This window comes from Triturus cristatus, chromosome 3_2, assembly GCF_964204655.1.
Source record: "Triturus cristatus chromosome 3_2, aTriCri1.1, whole genome shotgun sequence".
NCBI classification, from domain to species: domain Eukaryota; kingdom Metazoa; phylum Chordata; class Amphibia; order Caudata; family Salamandridae; genus Triturus; species Triturus cristatus.
This window is the reverse complement of record NC_140584.1, coordinates 1,047,483,656-1,047,500,364: the sequence shown is the minus strand read 5'-3', so window position 1 is coordinate 1,047,500,364 and position 16,709 is coordinate 1,047,483,656. Positions and strand designations below refer to the sequence as shown.

Here is a 16,709-nt window from a genome sequence, read left to right as displayed (position 1 = left end):
GACGAACCTACTGTTTTTTAATTTAACATATACATTTTCAATTGTCCATTATTTAACTATCCCTGAGACAATTTATTTCGAATTCACTAAATTGTCAAGGTTGTTGCTAACGTATAAAGTTGGTCCACATAGCAATTACTGGTTGTGTTCAGAAGTCTGAGCGTTTTGTAATTGGGGCTGATTGAGCAAGTGGAGCCTCTGGAGCAGTTTTTTGCTCCTAGGGTACCCCCTCTAATATCCCATGTTAGCTAATATTTATTAAGGACACACTTCCTTCCTTGCTTTTCTCTGTGTATTTTGAAAGGAAACGTGAAAAGCACTTTTGACCGTGTAAGATGTCTTGTTGAGGATGCTGAGCATATCCATTTGAGTATAGGAAAGATGTAAAATAATTTAATATCTAACTTTTAATTAGGGATGCTAAACAGACATGTTTAAAGATGTTTTCATGAAAGGACCTTGTTAGTTTGTTTCCAATCCAATTCAAAAAGAACTTTATTCAGCTAAACAACAGCCATACAGCACAAAATATACACACAGATATGGGGGGCGTGGCCAACTACCGAACATGGCGGACGCACGGTGAACGAGCTCCGCGCCCAGACCCAAGTAATCCTGTCTAAATCCTGCCGGATCGGCGCCTACAGGCCCCCAAATCCCTCACAGTGATCCCCGTAACACACTTGACGCCCACCTGCTGCTGATTCCTGTGCTGGATCCCGGCTGCTCCGCCTGTCTGGTGTCGCGGCTTGCGAGCAGGGGAATGGCTGCGGAGGCCGCGGCCTGCCCCGGAAGAGACGAAGGGTGAGAGCTGTACCGGAGCCTTTGGGAATACAGCGGCCGGCGATTTGTCCTGTTTACCCCCCTGCAGTCTATCGGGGGCATCGCAGAGCTGTGTTCGCAGGCATGGGAGAACCTGTGACCGGCCGCTGTTGTGATCGCCTGCAGGGCGCGACTCAGGTGATCGACCCCACTGCCTTCCTGCCGGTTTGGAGCTGAGGGTGCACCTGTGGGAGGCCCACACTGCGCACCGAGGGTAGACTGCAGCTCGTCCAGTGGGGAGTGACCACTGCAACTGGCGGGGCTGTTCTGGGCCCGAAAATCGGCAAGCGACCACATCTTGGCGCTATTCCGGTAGGGGGTCGCTCTTGACGACGAAGCAGCCGACTCCTTCAGCCCTTTGAGGGTGAGCGAGGACTGTTCCTGTGGCCCTCCCCCTCCCTGCTGCTGCGGCGACGGGGTGCTGGAGAATCCCCCGATGATGATAGCTCCCCTGAGGACCTGGCCCAACCTCAGTGAGGGTCCATCGAGCTTGAAGACTGCACCTAGACGGGGCAGCGGCCGTGCCTGTCGCGACGTGCCCTGGGGGGGTACCTTCGAGCATGAGGTGAGCTGACGCCGGACGGCCTGCCCGTGGTGGGAGATCCTAGAGCGCCCCCACGATACCTGAGCACATAGCCGATATCCCCCTGCAGTGGGTGATCACTGCTCTGCGGCGGTGCTGCGGCGTGGGCCCCCTGGTGTTGCCGCGATGGGGTGCCCCAGAGGTAAGGTGCCGGAGGCTGGCACGGCTGACACTCAGGGGACGGAAGACAAAGAGCCTGCTTTGCAGGTCGCGGATGAAGTCCCCATCACTAACCTAGAGGCCCCCACGGATAAGATTGACCTCATATTGAAAGAAGTACGAGATTCGAGAGCGGCCATAGAGCAGCAACTTGGCTCTTTGACGACGGGATTCACCCTCCTTATGGCCAATCATACCAAGCTGGCCACAACTGCTAAAGACAATAAACTCGCGCTGTTGAAACTGCTGCCACAGCACAAGGAACATGGGTTGCAACTCGCACAACTCCAGAAACAAATCGCTGGCCTGTAGGAAAGGGCGGATGACGCAGAGGGCAGGGCCCGACGCAACAAGATCCACGTCATAGGCCTACCAGAGCGCTGCGAAGGAACGGATGCCACCATCTTGATCGCCTGCAGGGCGTGACTCAGGTGATCGACCCCACTGCCTTCCTGCCGGTTTGGAGCTGAGGGTGCGCCTGTGGGAGGTCCACACTGCGCACCGAGGGTGGACTGCAGCTCGTCCAGTGGGGAGTGACCACTGCAACTGGCGGGGCTGTTCTGGGCCCGAAAATCGGCAAGAGACCACATCTTGGCGCTATTCCGGGAGGGGGTCGCTCCTGACGACGACGCAGCCGACTCCTTCACCCCTTTGAGGGTGAGCGAGGACTGTTCCTGTGGCCCCGCCCCTCCCTGCTGCTGCTGCGACGGGGTGCTGGAGAATCCCCCGATGATCATAGCTCCCCTGAGGACCCGGCCCAACCTCCGTGAGGGTCCATCGAGCTTGAAGACTGCGCCTAGACGGGGCAGCGGCCGTGCCTGTCGCGACGTGCCCTGGGGGGGGTACCTTCGAGCATGAGGTGAGCTGACGCCGGACGGCCTGCCCGTCGTGGGAGATCCTAGAGCGCCCCCACCGATACCTGAGCACATAGCCGATATCTCCCTGCAGTGGGTGATCACTGCTCAGCGGCGGTGCCGCGGCGTGGGCCCCCTGGTATTGCCGCGATGGGGTGCCCCAGAGGTAAGGTGCCTGGAGGCTGGCACGGCTGACACTCACGGGACGGAAGACAGAGAGCCTGCTTTGCAGGTCGCGGATGAAGTCCCCATCACTAACCTAGAGGCCCCCACGGATAAGATTGACCTCATATTGAAAGAAGTACGAGATTCGAGAGCGGCCATAGAGCAGCAACTTGGCTCTTTGACGACGGGATTCACCCTCCTTATGGCCAATCATGCCAAGCTGGCCACAACTGCTAAAGTTGCGCTGTTGAAACTGCTGCCACAGCACAAGGAACATGGGTCGCAACTCGCACAACTCCAGAAACAAATCGCTGGCTTGCAGGAAAGGGCGGACGACGCAGAGGGCAGGGCCCGACGCAACAAGATCCACGTCATAGGCCTACCAGAGCGCTGCGAAGGAACGGATGCCACCATCTTCATGGAACGTTGGTTCATTGATCATGTGGCCCCAGAGGGCTTGTCTGATTTTTTTTCTGTGTAGAGAGGGCGTATAGGATTCCATCTGGTAGGTCGACGGCTGGGGCCCAGCCTCGCCCACTGATTGTCAAAATCCTAAATTTCAGAGATAGGGATGTACTATTGCAGAGGGTGAGGGAACTTTCCTAAATACACAACGAGAACCAACGGGTGTCCCTAAAACTGGATTACACTGCTCTGGTACAGCGCAGGCGCTCCCTATATGAAGACGCAAAGAAAAAACTCAGAGCTCTCAACATCAAATATGTGTTGCTGTTCCCAGCCAAGTTAAAAGTAATCCGCAACCAGAAAACACAGTTCTTCGAAACACCAGAAGAGGTAGAGGAGTTGCTTGAAATCATGTTCCCCTCTTCGCTGTCACTCTAGCGCCAATCTTACTTGTAAGGGCCCAGGACGATTGCCAACATCCACGGGAGCGATGAGCAGGATCTCCAATCTCTCCTAGAGTATAAACATCTACAGGAAGATTAACTAACTGGAAGATGAATATTACTCCAAGGAAGATCCGGGACCAGGAAAAGGACTTCTGGGGGAACCCACCAGGAAGGCGGAAATCTCTCACAGCGAAGGTGTAGGGAAAGAAAAGGCAGTGCTACAGGAGAGACAAAACAATAAACGGGGAGAGAAGACAGAAGACACTATTACACCAAGCGGGGCATCCTACACATAATGTATACCTATGCTAAATCAATAAAGATTGTGTACCTCCACAGCCTCCTTGAGAGCAGAGCAGGAAGAGGCCTACGTTTTCAGCATTAGTACTCTTTCTCCAGAGCACGGTAGGCAGAGACTAGCAAGATATATCAATAAAGTTCGGATATTCCATACAGAAAAGAAACACGGTTCTTGTGTCTTTAAGGAAGGCTGAAAATGCACAAAACAAATAGTCCTCCAATACTCCTTGGACTTCGTTTGGAAAATAAAGGGCAAGCGAATTGACAACTCTGCACAGTTCAATTGAGGCTCGCTTACTTCAGAGAAGCCTCAGTGTTATCAATATCCGCCGTGAGCAGGAAGGCGGTAGCGAGGTTGCAAAAGGTCACGATATGTGAGTTCAAATAAAAAAAATTAAAAAAGGAACACGCGAGCAGCGCGTGTAACGTACCCGTGGCAGCAGCAGCTGAAGACTCCGTGCGGCGTATGACACTCCGGTCTGAGGGATCCTTGCAGCGAACCAGGTACGGGAAATGTCAATAATCGGCGAGCTTGAAGTCCGCTGTAAGCGCGCGTCTCCTGGGTTCACGAGAGGGGAGGGGTTCCAGACAATCCCTCTGCGCTTACGATTTTCAGAGTCCTTCAAGCAATGCAGGAATTTCTTCTGTAAATAACGAGGCGATATCTAGACGATATCCAGGGAGACAGGGTAAGACGTACTCACAACTGCAGTACCGAAATACCAGAGCAAGATAGGGATCCAGCGAGGTTCACAAGAGCTTCGTAAGCCAAGCGCTGATTGCAAGGCGGTGCTTCCATTTAAACGGGCTCTTCAACCAATGATCTCTCTCCAGAGAGGTTAGGGGTGGTACACAATGCTAACTGCCCTAATGTTGCATTCTGGGAGTGGTAGTGTGTGAGGAGGGCTTTATTATAGTACAGGTAGAGGATCGTGTAACATTCGCAGTCCATGGCGGCACCCCCGAAGCCGAAACGGATCCACAAGTCAAAACGCTGTAGAACAGGGCGTATGACCAAGCCTGGGACCCCTACCCAGAAACAGGCCCTGGGGCACCAAGCGGAGGCGCTGGAGACAGCCAGCAGGGTCCGAGAAAAGACACACCGAATATCCTCGGACTCCTCAGAGGATGCCTCGGTCCACTCTGACTCAGAATCCAGTATAACTTTGTTTAGCAACATCACGCCTCAGACGGCTGATGGTTTTTTGGGGTAGCTAAGTGGCTGCTGTTGGAACATGTCGTAAGCTAAGTTAAATTGATGTGCATATGTAAGTTTCCCTCATTAACAATGCATAGTTATTTTTTTTGATGTGCCGGCTCCGGGATGAATGCTGTTACTTAGGATCCGATGCAAAACCAACAGTTGATGGACAGAATGCAGAACAATGTCATACATTCACCCCAGTACAGAGATCTGGGCCTAAATCCATCGTTTTTTTGCTCACCATGTCGTTCCAGTTTGGACCCAGCCATATGCAAATCAGTCTTGACCCTGTGCCTCATGGGTACAGTCCAGCCCGAACTGCCAAGCCAGGTCCTCCCTGGACTGGAAACAAGCATCCTAGGACCGGTTTCGGGGTTTCACCGCTCTTCAGCCAGGATAGCTTGATTCCAGTGGCATGGAGAGCACGGGACCCACGTCTGGGCATACCCTTCCCACTCGGGGTGACAAATGCAAAACCAACAGTTGATGGACAGAATGCAGAACAATGTCATACATTCACCACAGTACAGAGATCTGGGTCTAAATCCATCGTTTTTTAGGGTCCGGGCTGCGTAGAGCACGCACTGTTCCCACCTCACTAGGCAGCTTATAGGAAAGCAACCCCCCACAGCGAAAGCAACACGTACACTGTTACTTGTTTGCACCATTGTGCACATGGTTTGGGCCAGCGCAGTTCTCGCTGCCGGCCTGTGTATTGTAGTTTTTAGTTTAGTAGTTGCTATATTCTGGCCCCCCAATTCCACAGCGCTGTGTACTGCTGCTTCCCCGCGCCAAACATGCTCCTATTATTAGTGCAATTTGAATACTCATGCAGGACAGCTACAACGTAATAACTTGGAACGTGCGGGGATTGGGGTCTGTCCACAAGAGACATAGAATCCATGCTCAACTCAGTAGGCGACGAGAGCATATTGTATGCTTGCAAGAGTCCCATCAGACCACAGCTGAGATAGCTAAATTGCGCAAGAAATGGAGGGGACAGGTCTTCTCCACATCATACTTCGCCTTTGCCAGAGGTGCCTCGATATGGGTTAGAAGTGGAGTTCCTTTCAAGGCACTGGAGCAGCAGGAGAACCCTCTAGGCAGATACATATTGATGAGAGGCATGCTAGATGGCACACAAATAATTCTGGGTAGTATATACGCTCCCAATTTTGAGCAGGACAATTTCCTACTGAGCATTAACCCTGCACTAGCGTCCTCGGCCATATGCCCATGGATAATAGGCGGAGACTATAATGCTGTGTTGGATATTGCCATTGACAGATCTCACCCCCCTCTAGATGGTGCTGGCCCGATAAGACAGGCTGACGCACTGAGTGGCTGGGGTGACAGATGGGGGATAGGGGACGTTTGGCGTTTGAAGCATCCAACCAGTAGAGAATACTCGTTTTTCTCCCATCCACATCAACTACACACTCGTATGGATAGGATTTTCTGCTCCAATCACATCACCGCCCAGATCACGCATGCCACGTATTTGGGTAAGACACTCTCAGACCATAACCCGTTGGAAATTACCCTAGCTTGGGGCAGACTCCCCACCTGGAAGTTATAGCCTCAGATGCTCGAGGGCACTGTCTTCCGGGAGGCCTTCCCACTGGCATTCCCCCCATTAGACGAAGACAATCTGGAGACATTTCAGACTGATGTACAATTCCCCCAACTGACTAAAGCAGCACAGGACGATATCTTGGGCCCCATTACTAGGGCAGAAATCAAGGGTGCCATCCGGGGTCTCCCCCGTAACAAGGCCCCTGGTCTTGGTGGCCTCCCAGCGAATTCTTTGTTACCTTCTCGGACTCCCTAGTGCCTCAGCTAGAGCGCCTGTACAATGCTGCGAGAGAGATAGGAACACTACCCCCCACTACTAGGCAGGCACTGGTGGTCTCCCTCCCCAAACCGGGACGATCGACTACGGACCTCTCGGGCTACAGACCCTTGTCCTTATTAATGACTGAGTATAAAATACTGAGCAGAATCCTTGCAAGTCGCTTGCTCCCCTACTTACATCAGTTGATCCACCCAGACCAGTGTGGGTTTGTACCTGGGCGTAGCACCTCACTTAACATTAGGAGGCTATATCACGTCATGACAGCTACCCCCTCAGACTGATGTAACGCAGGTTGTATTTCCCTAGATTTGAGGCAGGCAATTGATGCACTCAGATGGGATTACATGTTTCAGACACTTGGGAGATTCGGACTACCTCTGGAATATCTGCGCTGGGTCAAGCTGTTATACCCGGCCCCCAAGGTGAGAGACCGCACCGGGAGCCACATTTCCCGGGAATATCCGATTGGCAGGGGCACCCGTCAGGGCTCTCCCCTAACCCCATTACTGTTCGTGCTAGCCCTAGCCTTGGCTCTCAAGGTACAGTTGACAGCGATGCTGACAGGTATACAGTTGGGGCAGGCTACGCATATAATATCTACATATGCAGACAATATCATATTATACACCAAAGATTTAACTACGGAACTCGCACCCTTATCAGACACCCTTACCACCTTTGCAAATATCTCACGCCTTACCATAAATGAGAGTAAGTCCTACGCGTTCTTTTTCCGTCCAGGGTGTAGGATAGTAGGGTCTGCTTTCTATGTTCACCCCCACTTTTTGCTTTTGCTTTACTGGTTTTCGACTTAGATGTGGCTGTGGGCCTGCTAATCAGACCCACAGCCCTGCTGTTCTCTCTCTAAATTAATACTATGTACTTTAGGTGCATAACCCAATTGGATAGGATCACCTTATTGGCCCCTGTACAGTGTACCTTAGGTACCCAGGGCATAGTTGTACCCTAGGCCTACCAGGGGCTGCAGCATGTATTATGCCACCCCTGGCCTGGCCTTCCATTATGACACAACTGGCTGATCACTCAGTTGGGGCAAGGTCGTGTAATCACCCCTTGCTTAGGTGTAGTATTCCTATACCTACCTTATATATAGACACGTGTACCTATCAGCCACTCCTATGGCAGGCCTTAACAATCCTGGAGGCAGAGTGCTTGGTAACATGTGAGATGGTGCTCTAGCATGAGCTGAGCCTGTCTGCAGCTTTCGGAACCATGTCCTTATAGCTGTTCTATGATATAGCCTACCATATACTCTTAAAGTGCCTTATAATCTTAAACGGTTATGGTAACTATGGTTTGGCTTTATCAAAACATGTCGTGTAAGGTGTCTAACACTTTGGAATAATAACCCCATCCCATTTCTGGTGATGAGGATATTATCCCTCCCTTCTAGAGGGAGAAGACATGTTGAAACCTACTTACCCGGTTAAAGTTAACCAGAGCCCCAGCATTACAAAATGGATGCTGCTGCCACGACACAAGTCTGACCTCCTGCTGCTGGGAGTGATCCCGGCACGGGAGGCTTGGACAATAGGTTTCCTGCCTTGGGAGGTACTAGCACCACCCCAGACAGGCTTTAGTGTATTGGGGCAGGGAGAGATGAAAGAAACTAGACACTGCCTGGGTCACACAAGGTGTCCCATGAATAGTCCAGTTCAAACCGGTGCTGGGGCACTCCAGCCCCAGTCCTGGCGCGAAACTGGACAAAGGGAAGGGGGTGTAACCACCCCCCTCCCAGGTACCACCCATAAGGCGTGACCTAGCAGGCAACCCAGCCCCCCAGATTAGTATAAGTGTGGTAGCTGGGCCCCAGGAGATTAGATTATCCTGAACCTGCAACTTGAACAGAAACTCTGGACCTTCGACATTCGACGAAAGAAGAAGACTGAAGAATCTCCCTTGTGGCCAAGGAGTGGCCACCCTGTGCGAACAGGCACCATCAAGAGACTTACCCTTTGCTTTGCTGAAGTTCTACGAGGGACCGACTGCAGAGCCTGACCAGAGCCTTGACTTCCAGACTTCTCCGACCCTGATCCACAGCCGAGCTGAGATCCGTGGAGGCGACGAGAGACGTGGGACCGGTTACCTGGGAAAAGTGGCGAGTATCTTCCAGCGCAGCTTCTGAGGCACCTGTGAGAAGTTGGCCTGATGTATGATGTCACTAGTTCTAGTGTACACCTTATATCAGTCCAAACAACCCTTATGGTGATTGGTTGTAAAGTCAACCTTATAGACCAGCTATCCTAGTGGTAGCATGGACAAGAGCAGTCTTAGGCTAAACTCTGAATGGCATGTGAAGCCAGCTGTGATACCATATATAATCCCTTGAATACCAAATGAAAGGACACCACAACAGATATATATATAAAATAAAGTGTATTTATTCTAGTCAAACCCTCAGCACTCTTTATGAGATTCGAGGTAAGTACAACACAGTCTTATTCAAGCATACATTAAGTCACACAGGTAAGTAATACAGTTAGGCCCTAGGGGCCACGCAAACCATATACTAAAGAAGTGGTATAAGGACCACTGTCACGGAAATAGGATAGGCCTAGGCCTAGGGAATCGCTGGGGCTACACTACACTACCAACAGTTAGGAAGTGGGAGGCCCACGGGATTCAGGTGCAGAGTGGAAACACTCACGCGTAATGCGTATAGTCGATAGAAATAGTACAGTTTTGAAATAAGCAGTTTTAGGACACTTCTGGAGCAACTAGAAAGCCGAGACTCGGAAACTAGACCCTAGGATAGTCACTACCCTTGTGAGCACCGAAGTACCCAAGTTACCTAACCCACAGGCTGCGGGTGCATAGGTGTGAACTTGCGTCGGGTTTCGTCGTGGACTTCTATGGATGCCTGAAGGAAAGTTGCTCACAGGCAGTCAGTGAAGAGTGTCCGGTGGATCCCAAGGATGGAATCAAGAAGGAAGGGTACCTGCAAGCAGAAGGGACAGAGTCAAGGTCACTAGCCAGTGACTACGTGGAACCAGGAAGGAACCAGGCGATGTCGTGAAGATTGCAGGTGAAGGGTGAAGCTTGTCGCTGCAGCTACGGGTACCAGGAGACGTCGAGGACGACCAGGACCAGGAGGCGAGCTGTCCCACGAAGGCTCTTGCTGTCGGCGGCGTCGAAGTCGAACTAGGACTCACCAAGCCTTGGCAAGCGGAACCCACGAAGAACGGAGGACTTGCTTCTGGTGCAGACCAGGAAGGTCTGGGGTGCTTCTCTTTTGCCAAGAAGCGGGAGCCAGTCTGGAGGAGCCAAACCAGCAGTGAAGATTTCAAGGTGTGTCGTCACAAAGGCCGCTAGCCAACAGGCAAGCAACCGGACAGACGCGGCAAGCAGGAAAATGCAAAAGGGCCCCACGCAGGACTCGTGGAGTGTGGGGGGCTGATCTTCGGTGCAGATGGTGCTTGGGGTTGGGGCTTCTCAATCCCCGGTGCACAACTTCGAGGGTACCTCAGAAGCTGCGCTGGAAGATACTCGCCACTTTTCCCAGGTAGCCAGTCCCACGTCTCTCGTCGCCTCCACGGATCTCAGCTCGGCTGTGGATGTGGATCAGGGTCAGAGAAGTCTGGAAGTCAAGGCTCTGGTCGGGCTCTGCAGTCGGTCCCTCGTAGAACTTCAGCAAAGCAAAGGGTAAGTCTCTTGATGGTGCCTGTTTGCACAGGGTAGCCACTCCTTGGTCACAAGGGAGATTCTTCAGTCTTCTTCTTTCGTCGAATGTCGAAGGTCCAGAGTTTCTGTTCAAGTTGCAGGTTCAGGATAATCTAATCTCCTGGGGCCCAGCTACCCCTCTTATCCAAATCTGGGGGGCTGGGTTACCTGCTAGGTCACGCCTTATGGGTGGGACCTGGGAGGGGGGTGGTTACACCCCCTTCCCTTTGTCCAGTTTCGCGCCAGGACTGGGGCTGGTGTGCCCCAGCACCGGTTTGAACTGGACTATGCATGGAGCACCTTGTGTGCCCCAGGCAGTGTCTCGTTTCTTTCATCCCTCCCTGCCCCAATACACTAAGGCCTGTCTGGGGTGGTGCTCGCACCTCCCAAGGCAGGAAACCTATTGTCCAAACCTCCCTTGCCGGGATCACTCCCAGCAGCAGGAGGTCAGACTTGTGTCGTGGCAGCAGCATCCATTTTGTGATGCTGGGGCTCTGGTTAACTTTTAACCGGGTAAGTAGGTTACAACATGTCTTCTCCCTCTAGAAGGGAGGGATAATATCCTCATCCCCAGAATTGGGATGGGGGTATCATTCCAAAGTGTTAGACACCTTAGACGACATGTTTTGATAAAGCCAAACCATAGTTACCATAACCGTTTAAGATTATAAGGTACTTTAAGAGTATATGGTAGGCTATATCATAGAACAGCTATAAGGACATGGTTCCGAAAGCTGCAGACAGGCTCAGCTCATGCTAGAGCACCATCTCACATGTTACCAAGCACTCTGCCTCCAGGATTGTTAAGGCCTGCCATAGGAGTGGCTGATAGGTACACATGTGTCTATATCTAAGATAGGTATAGGAATACTACACCTAAGCAAGGAGTGATTACACGACCTTGCCCCAGCTGAGTGATCAGCCAGTTGTGTCATAATGGAACGCCAGGCCAGGGGTGGCATAATACACGCTGCAGCCCCTGGTAGGCCTAGGGTACACCTATGCCCTGGGTACCTAAGGTACACTGTACAGGGGCCAATAAAGTGATCCTATCCAAATGGGTTATGCACCTAAAGTACATAGTATCAATTTAGAGAGAGAACAGCAGGGCTGTGGGTCTGATTAGCAGGCCCACAGCCACATCTAAGTCGAAAACCAGTAAAGCAAAAGCAAAAAGTGGGGGTGAACATAGAAAGCAGACCCTACTGTCCTACAGCACCCTCGAGGTTGTGCACCGGGGATTGAGAAGCCCCAACCCCAAGCACCATCTGCACCGAAGATCAGCCCCCCACACTCCACGAGTCCTGCGTGGGGCCCTTCTTCATTTTCCTGCTTGCCGCGTCTGTCCGGTTGCTTGCCCGTTGGCTAGTAACCTTTGCGACGACACACCTTCAATTTTCCACTGCTGGTTTGGCTCCTCCAGACTGGCTCCTGCTCCTCTGTAAAAGAGAAGCACCCCAGACCTTCCTGGTCTGCACCAGAAGCAAATCCTCCATTCTTCGTGGGTTCCGCTTGCCAAGGCTTGGTGAGTCCTAGTTCGACTTCGACGCCGCCGACAGCACGAGCCTTCGTGGGACAGCTCGCCTCCTGGTCCTGGTCGTCCTCGACGTCTCCTTGTGCCCGTGGCTGCTGCGACAAGCTTCACCTCTTCACCTGCAATCTCCCGACATCGCCTGGTTCCTTCCTGGTTCCACGTGGTCACTGGCTAGTGACCCAGACTCTGTCCCTTCTGCTTGCAGGTATCCTTCCTTCTTGATCCCGGCCTTGGGATCCACCGGACACTCTTCACTGACTGCCTGTCAGCATCTTTCCTTCAGGCATCCATAGGAGTCGACGACGAGACCCGACGCAAGTTCACACCTATGCACCCGCAGCCCGTGGGCTAGGTAACTTGGGTACTCCGGTGCTCATCAGGGTATTGACTATCCCAGTGTCTAGTTCTCAAGTCTCGACTTCCTAGCTACTCCAGAAGTGTCCAAAATCCTATTAATTCTAAACTGTACTATTTCTATCGATTATACGCATTACGCGTGAGTGTTTCCACTCTGCACCTGAATCCCGTGGGCCTCCCACTTCCTAATCTTGGGTAGTATAGTGTAGCCCCAGCGATTGCCTAGGCCTATCCTATTTCCGTGATAGTGGTCCTTATACCACTTACTTAGTATATGGTTTGCGTGGCCCCTAGGGCCTAACTGTATTACTTACCTGTGTGACTTAATGTATGCTTGAATAAGACTGTGTTGTACTTACCTTGAATCTCATAAAGAGTGCTGAGGGTTTGACTAGAATAAATACACTTTATTTTATATATATATCTGTTGTGGTGTCCTTTCATTTGGTATTCAAGGGGTTACAAATGGTATAACAGCTGGCTTCACATGCCATTCAGAGTTTAGCCTAAGACTGCTCTTGTCCATGCTACCACTAGGATAGCTGGTCTATAAGGTTGACTTTACAACCAATCACCATAAGGGTTGTTTGGACTGATACAAGGTGTACACTAGAATTAGTGACATCATATATCAGGCCAACTTCTCACACAGGGGAACACACTGAGGCCATCCAATGTCTGGACAGAGGGGGGTGTTGCCACAGTGGGCGCACTGTTCGATGATGACATGTTCATGGATCATGGCAATTTCGTACGATGTCATGGGGTCTCCGACGCACTGTTTATCCAGTATTGGGGTATCTTTCATAGATTCACATGCCTGAATCATTCCCCGTCGCCGAGGCTGGAGTCCCACGGTACATTACAAAAATAGTACCATAAGTAAATAACAGTAGTAGGCTAAAAGAAGAAAGCCTAAGGCCTAAATCTTAGTAGCCTATCTACATTATTATAGTAAAAGAAACAAAAGTCAGCTCCAACCAATCAGCTACCAGCACCCTCTCAGCATAGGCAGTTCTCCTCAGATTTTCACTGCACGTCGTGTGGAAGGGAGTCTCCCTGAGTGCCAACTCAGTTCTTCTCTTGAATTCTTCAGACTTTCTGACAGAAAAACTCTCTTCAAACCCTGCAGGACCTGTGAAAAGAAGAGGGTCCATGTTGATGACCAGTATAAGGACTGCATTTATTGCCTTTATCCTTCGGCATGTGGCTAAGGAATGCAAGCTCATGCCGTACTTTCTCTATTAAGACTCTTGGGGATAGAGAGGCAAGACTGCTTTTGTGGCTCAAATCTTCTTTGGCTGAGGAGAAAAACACCATAAATCTTCTCATGATGTTTCTGACCCTTCACAGAGGTCACCTAAGCTTTCCTCTGGGTCAGCGCTGCCTCAACCCTCTACATCGGTCAAGGAGCCTAAGAAGACATCTACTTCAAAAACCGTGAGTAAAAGCCATGTCAAATCTGTCACTTTAACTCCATCGTCGATGATTTCTGTGACTTCTTCTGCCCCATCGTGACAGCTACTGTCTTGACGACGGCCATTACATCACCTATTCTGTCTACTAGAATCTTAATCACGACCAAAAAGCCAGTGTTTGAATAATCGTCGACGGGGAAATAATCGACGAAGTCCCCGTCGACGTCTAGTCCATCGACGACGGTACCGTTGACGAAGATATCATCATCGACGAAGCCTATGTTGTCAACGTCTGCCCCGTCGATTATGTCACTGTCAATGACTGTCCCGTCGACGACCGCATCAGCGAACACTCTGTCGACGACGATCCTGTCGACGAAGAGCCTGTTGACCACGGATTTACCAATTCAATCTCCGGTATCAGCGGTGGTACTTTTACCTTCACAGTCAACACCCATATCGTCTGGACCTTTTCTACTCAAGACATTTCAAAGGCATCAGGATTACAGTAAAATCTCTCACCTCCTGCCTTCACACCTTTTGGAAACTTACGTTGAAGATGAGGACTATGAAGATGAAGACGATGAGGGACCGTTTGGCACAGCTCATCATCCTTCTGAGCTTAACATTAAGTGTCAAGATGATGACGACGATTACCAGGAACTATATTACCAGGAAGAACTTATGGTTCTTAAGGTTACGTTATCCTCAGTGAAATGTAAAAAGGGTTCTGTGATAGTGAAAGCTTGGATTTCACTAACCCTTCTTGCAGAAGTAAGAGCCAGTACAATGGCGACCTTCCAAGTGAGGAATTTGAGATCAGCTTTGTGGATCTGCTCAAATGGACGTTTTATTAATTGCGCTAGCACGGTGATGAGTTCCCACTCTGGAAGGGGTGCTCGCACTGGAGGGAAGGCTCGGAAAAGCCCTTCCATGAATTGCTTGAGAAGTGAAGATGAACAGAGAGAAGGAAGGGTAGCGCATTTTCTGAATCTGGAAAGAGCAGCAAGATGGACCTTGACCGATGAAAAGGTAAGTCCAGACTTGGCTAGAGAAAGCAAATATGAGAGAATTTGTTCAGCAGGAGCTTGAACTGGGTGAATATTATTCGCCTCAAACCAACAGCAAAATTGCTTCCATTTTAGGCGATAAGTTTTGATTGTGCTCTGGGCACGAGATTTGGGCAAAATTTCATGAAATGTTGAGGTCCTTAAACTCTAAGAAATCATGAGCCATGCGTGGAAGTGCAGGGACTGTGGGTCCGGATGAACCACTTGGCCTCTGTCCCTCGACAACATCGTAGGAGTCTGAATAAGGCGAATAGGCTTGTCTTGAGACAATAGCAGAAGTTCCTGGAACCAATACTGCCTTGGCCAACTGGGTGCAATCAGAATTAGACGGCAACACTCCAGCTTTATCTTGCGGAGCACCTTAGGGATCAATGGTATGGGGGAAAAGCGTATGCACAAATCCCTGACCATTGCATGAACAATGCCAAGGTCAGGGATTTATTGCAGAAGAGCACACCCCCAGGTGAGAAGCAAACATCTGGACAGAAGCTGACCTTCTTCCTGAAATTAAAGTTGCTAATTTTTGGAGACGTATTTGGCGGTCGTATGACAAGAATGCTTTGCACTGGACCGTGTCTAGCATTGCTCCGAGAAAAGGAATGACTTGGAGTGGACACAACTGCGATTTGCTCTTGTTGAGATTCAGCCCCAGAGAAACGAAGAGATGGAGATATGCTGTTGTGGCAACCTTAGCTTCTTGTTCCGAAGGACCTTTGAGCAGCCAATCGTTAAGGGAACACCTGGATTCCTCGAGATCTCAACGCTGCTGCCACTGGTGCTAAGCACTTTGTAAAGATTCTTGGTGCCGATTTAAGCCCAAACGGGAGCACTTTGAATTGATAGTGGGCGAAGATATTTGCGATGTTTGGGTTGAATAGGGATGTGGAAATACGCATCTTCCATATCCAGAGAAGTCATAAAATCTCCCTTGTTTAAACAACTTAAAATCTCGGAAAGCCTGACCATCCCAAAACTTTGTTTTTTGAGGAATTTGTTGAGCTTGCGGAGGTCCAGAATCGGTCGCCATTCTCCCGACTTCTTCTTGATGCGGAAGAAACGAGAATAGAAACCGGTTCCTCTTTGAAATGATGGAACCTTCTCTATTCCATTCTTGAGGAGCATCGTTAAGGCTTCTTTGAATAATAAGTGAAGACTAGGGGAGGGGGACCCCTGGGCGGAGTAGTAGGTGGCTGTTTGATCAGGGTGTGGCCGTTGGTTACTAGGTCTAGAACCCATCGATCTGAAGTAATTTCCTGCCACTTGTGAACAAAAGCTGAAATCTTCGCGCCCGTGGGTATGGAGGGTAATCTGGCTGGCGCCCTGTGGAGATCATTGTTTCCTGTTGGTATCTCGACCCTGATTCTGTGATCGTTTTCGACCACCCTGACGAGAGAAACTAGCTGTAGAGGATTGGCGGTTTGATGACTGGTTGTAAGGCTGTCTATACTGTGATTGATACTGCCTGTTTTGTTTGTTTTGGTATCCTCCTCTTGAAGTGAAACCACGTCCCCTTGCACCTCTGAAAGATCTGCGCCTATATTGAAGGGCGCCTAACGATCTAGCGGTATCCGTGTCAGTTTTTATAGCTAGGAAGTGGTTCAAAACCTAAGGTGAACGCACCACATTTTCACACTGAAAATTTACACTTTTTTTGCGAAGAGTCTAGCTGTGTTTTTTGAACCGTAGCCCTGCGAGAAAAATGGTACCTCACTTGTGCGGGTCGGCCTAGTGCCCGCGACAGGAAACGGCGCAAAACGCAACGTAGTCACACCTCAATTTTGCAGTGAAAAATGACCCTTTTTTGGCAAAGTGACTAGCTGTAGTTTTTGAACCCTAGCCCTGCCGGCACCTAGGGA

At 50.5% G+C, this 16,709-nt stretch overlaps 1 protein-coding gene across 4 annotated transcripts in view; it reads left to right on the top strand.

Annotated features, from left to right (window-relative positions):
• The window catches only part of TSPOAP1 (TSPO associated protein 1), a 3,327,443-nt gene that overhangs the window by 1,451,069 nt on the left and 1,859,665 nt on the right, over positions 1–16,709 (top strand). The gene's annotated exons all lie outside the window — the stretch shown is intronic.